This window comes from Gossypium arboreum, chromosome 11 (assembly GCF_025698485.1).
Source record: "Gossypium arboreum isolate Shixiya-1 chromosome 11, ASM2569848v2, whole genome shotgun sequence".
Classification (NCBI taxonomy): Eukaryota; Viridiplantae; Streptophyta; class Magnoliopsida; order Malvales; family Malvaceae; genus Gossypium; species Gossypium arboreum.
Window position 1 is genome coordinate 55,311,811 of NC_069080.1, and position 4,809 is coordinate 55,316,619.

Consider the following 4,809-nt stretch of genomic DNA (forward strand, 5'->3'; position numbering starts at 1 on the left):
CTGCACGACGTCGTGAGGAGGAGACGCCTCGATGTTATAACTGCATGCGTTCTTCATTCATAGTATACCTTACACTGCCTTGATTGATGTGGGCTCCACCCACTCGTATGTTGCTTGTGATGTATCGGGGGCTTTGGATGTGCTTCCTGAGAAGACTGCGAGTGGGGTATCAGTAATAAGTCCATTAGGACATTCGGTTAAGGTAGATAAAATTTTTAAGGCAGTACCGTTAGGGACACAAGATAAAATCTTTGAAGGAGATTTGATGGAGCTGCCATTTCGGGATTTTGATCTTATTCTGGGAATGGATTGGTTAATTAAGCACAAGGCGATGTTGGATTGTGCGGCAAAGAGGATGGTACTAAGAACTACCGAAGATGAGGAGATAATGGTCATAGGGGAACGAAGGATTATTTATCCAATGTTGTTTGCGTAAGAGCCGAGGAGTTGATCCGGAAAGGTTGTGAAGCGTGCTTGGCCTTTGTGAGTCAAACGGGACTTGAGGAGATAACGGTGGAATCGGTTAGGACTATTAGGGAATTTCGGGATGTATTACCGATGAACTTCCGGATTACCCCGAATAGAGAAGTCGAGTTTGGAATCGACTTACTACCGGAACGATTCTCGTGTCCATTGCACCTTATCGGATGGCACCAAAGGAGTTGGTAGAATTGAAAGCTCGATTCAAGAGCTATTGGATAGAGGGTTTATAAGACCAAGTGTTTCCCGTGGGTGCACCCTCTTGATCGCTCAAAGAAGAAAGATGGGACTATACGCATGTGCATTGACTATCGGCGGTTGAATAAGTCGACTATTAAGAACAAGTATCCGTTACCAAGAATTGATGATCTGTTCGACCAACTAAAAGGAGCCTCGGTGTTTTCTAAAATCGACCTTCGATCGGGATATCATCAATTAAGAGTTAAAGAGGGGGATATTTATAAGACGGCGTTCAGGACTCGATACGGACATTACGAGTTTCTGGTAATGCCATTTGGGTTGACTAATGCACCGGCGGCATTCATGGATTTGATGAATCGGTATTCCAAACCATACTTGGATCGGTTCGTAGTCGTTTTATTGATGATATCTTGGTGTATTCGGAAACGGAAGAGAAGCATGATGAGCATCTTCGTAGTAGTCTTTGCAAGTGTTAAGGGAGAAGCAACTATATGCAAAGTTTAGTAAGTGCGAGTTTTGGTGAAGGAAGTTACCTTCTTGGGGCATGTTGTGTCCGCCGAGGGATCAAGGTGGACCCTCGAAAGATTGAAGCAATTCGGAATGGAAGCCACCAAGTCGGTAACGGAGATTCAAGTTTTACGGGGTTGGCGTGTTATTATCGGAGATTCGTGGAAGGATTTTACGTGTTGGCAGACCGCTAATCTAAACTTATAAGGAAGGGAGCACCTTTTGTTTGGACAAATAAGCAAAGAAGAGGCTTTTGAGAGATCAAGAAGGTTTTGACTAAGCGTCGGTTTGATTCACCAGTCGGTAAGGATTTCACTGTGTGCAATGATGCGTCACATGTAGGTTTGGGCTGCGTGTTGATGCAAGAGGGTAAAGTGGTCGCTTATGCTTCACGACAGCTTAAGCCACATGAGGTGAACTACCCTACTCATGACTTGGAATTGGTAGCAGTAATCTTTGCACTTAAGATATGGAGGCATTACCTGTATGGGGAGAAATGCATCATCTATACGGATCACAAGAGTCTTAAGTACTTGCGACTCAAAAGGAGCTGAATCTTAGGCGTGAAGGTGGATAGAGTTGTTAAAGGATTATGACTGTTCGATCGAGTATCATCCAGGTAAGGCGAATGTCGTGGCTGATGCGCTAAGTCGAAGGACGGTGGCAGAATTAAAGGCGATGTTTGCTCGTCTAAGTTTGTATGACGACGGAAGTTTATTGGCGGAGTTACGTAAGACCGACTTGGGTAGAAACAGGTTAAGAAGCAGCAGTTGGAGGACGAGTCGTTGGTTGCTCGGGTTCGCAAGTTGAGAAGGGGAGAATCGACTTTGGGTTAAATAGTGAGGGAGTTCTTTGTTTTCGAGGAAGAATTTGTATGCCGAAAGACTCGACTTGAGATTGATGATTTTGAAAGAGGCACATAATGGACCTTGTGCTATGCATCCGGAGGGAGTAAGTTGTATCGAGACTTGCGAGAGCAATATTGGTGGCCCGGGCTTAAGCGAGAAGTGACCGAATTTGTTAGGAGATGTTTGACATGTCAACAAGTGAAGGCCGAGCATCAACTACCTTCGGATTGTTACAGTAGGTAAAGATACCACTTTGGAAGTGGGAAAGGGTAACTATGGACTTTGTAAGTGGGTTGCCGTTGACACCTTCTAGGAAGGATTCGGTTTGGGTGATTGTGGATAGACTCACGAAATCTGCTCATTTCATACCGTCGAACCGATTACTCACTTGAAGTTGGCGGATTGTATGTGGCGTAAATAGTGCGATTGCATGGTGTGCCAAGATCGATAATTTCAGCATCGAGACCCAAGGTTACATCTTGGTTTTGGCAGAAGTTGCATGAGGCATTGGGAACGCGATTGGATTTCAGTACGGCTTTTCACCCTCAGTCGGATGGGCGATCGAGAGGGTTATTCAGATTTTAGAGGATATGTTGAGGGTTATGCTATTGAGTTTAAAGGCGTGGGAGGACCATTTGCCCTTAGCGGAGTTCACAGCGTATAACAACGATTACCAAGCAAGTATTCAGATGGCTCCATATGAGGCACTATATGGGCGAAGGTGTCGCTCGCCTACTTGTTGGGCAGAATTGGGGGAAAGGCAAATACTTGGGCCAGAGTTGGTGGCAGATACTGAAGACAAGATTAAGGTGATCAGGAAGCGGTTAAAAGAGGCGGCGGATCGACAAAAGTCTTATGCCGATCTGAAGCGTAAGGATATTGAACTTTTTGAAAGTTTCGCCTTGGAAGAAGATCTTGAGATTTGGAAAGAAGGGTAAGTTGAGCCCACGGTTTATTGGACCTTATCAAATCATTAAGCGGATAGGGCCGGTGGCTTATCAACTAGAGTTACCTCCAGAACTGGATCGCATTCACGATGTCTTTCATGTGTCCATGCTAAGGCGATATCGTTCTGACCCAACTCATATCGTGCGATTGCGTAAATTGAGGTACAATCGGATTTGACCTTTGAAGAGGAACCTGCAAATACTTGATCGTGATGTCAAGGTGTTGAGAAGGAGGTCATTCCCGTTGGTGAAGGTACTTTGGAGGAACCATGGCAAGGAGAAAGCTACTTGGGAGACCGAAGAGGCAATGCGTCAGCAGTACCCTCAACTGTTTGGACCAAGTAAATTTCGAGGCCGAAATTTCTTTAAGGAGGGTAGAGTTGTAACATCCGATTTTCGGGTTTCATGAATCTTGATATTTTAAGTAAATTTCTAAAATTTGGTATGTGATTATGGAATTAAGTAATGTGGGTATGTTAATGGGCTTATGGAAGGCCCATGAGTTGGCCAAAACCCTAGAATTTTTAAAATTTTGGACTTAGGAGTTAGGGGTTCTGGCTAGGTGCCCTTATATAAAGTTGTGGGTAAAATGTATCACAAAAAAAAGCTGTAGTAAAGTGGCAAGGGTGACGCCACTAAGCTCCTAAAAAGGTGGCGTGTGGAGCATAAGGAAGTCCTGGGTTCGATTCCTGTGTTGGCAAATAAGAGGATTTATTTTTATGTGCGGGAAGGGTAAGTGTTGGAACCTAAGTGGATTACGTAAGAAGAGAGTTGGATCAAGTCAAATGCATAAATTAAGGAGGGATAAGGGAGAGATTTTAGGATTTGAGAGAAGGATAGAGCTTAGCCGCTTGAAAGGGAGATTTGAGAGGGATTTTCAGCGAGGGGTATTAGGCTAGTTAATTTCGGCATTAGGTCCGAGTGTGCCGATTTCTTCTTTGGTATGTAGCCTTCTTCTCTTTTCTTTCTCCTCTTGCCGATTGTTCTTAAGCTAATCCTCTCTTTCTCTTTCGTTATTTCTTCCACAAACTCTCTACTTCTTATTCTTCCTCTCTTTCGCTTATAGTAAAAGCCAAACCTATCATTCTTCTCGCTTTCTAACCGAATATCAATAAGCCAAATCCAAAGGAGTCAAAGGAAGTCGATTGCTCTATAAAGGTATACACTTGTTCTTTTTCTTTTAGCCGATTCTTGTTATTTTAAGAAGCCTTTCAACTCTTTTGTCAACACCCTTTTGGTCCATAACCACTTTTCTTCATGGACCCAAAAGCCAAAAAACACAAATACTTTGGGTGACTTGGTGGCGATTCGTAGGATCCTTGTGGTACGGGTTCGCTAGTGTTTTAGAGCTACGATTGCGTTGAATCGAGTTAACACGAGATTGAAACCGTTTGGGTAAGTGAACCTTGGTAAGTGCTCGTAGCTTTAATCAATTCAATATTAGGGAGTTTAAGAAAAGTGAAACCTCTCTAATTTATGGAGATGGCGAATATGGGCATAGACTTTATGGGGTCTTCTTTTAATATTTTTGGTTTATTTATTGAAGGAGCAGCAAGGTGTAGTGTCGTTTTGGAGTAGCTTGGATCACGGAGTAGCTAGGCCTAGTCATCAATCGCGACAAAGGTAAGGTGCCTAAGGCCATTATGGATGGTGGCCGAATGTGTAAGTGTTAATATTGGAAAGTTCTTATTTTGGTTCAATTATTGCGAGCTGATCTAGTTAAACAATTGATTATAGGAGAAATCGCATAGGAGATCTCGTCAAGGAAAATCGCAAATCGTGTGTAACGAACCCTTTTCATAGCTTAAAGCGATAAATGCTAGAAA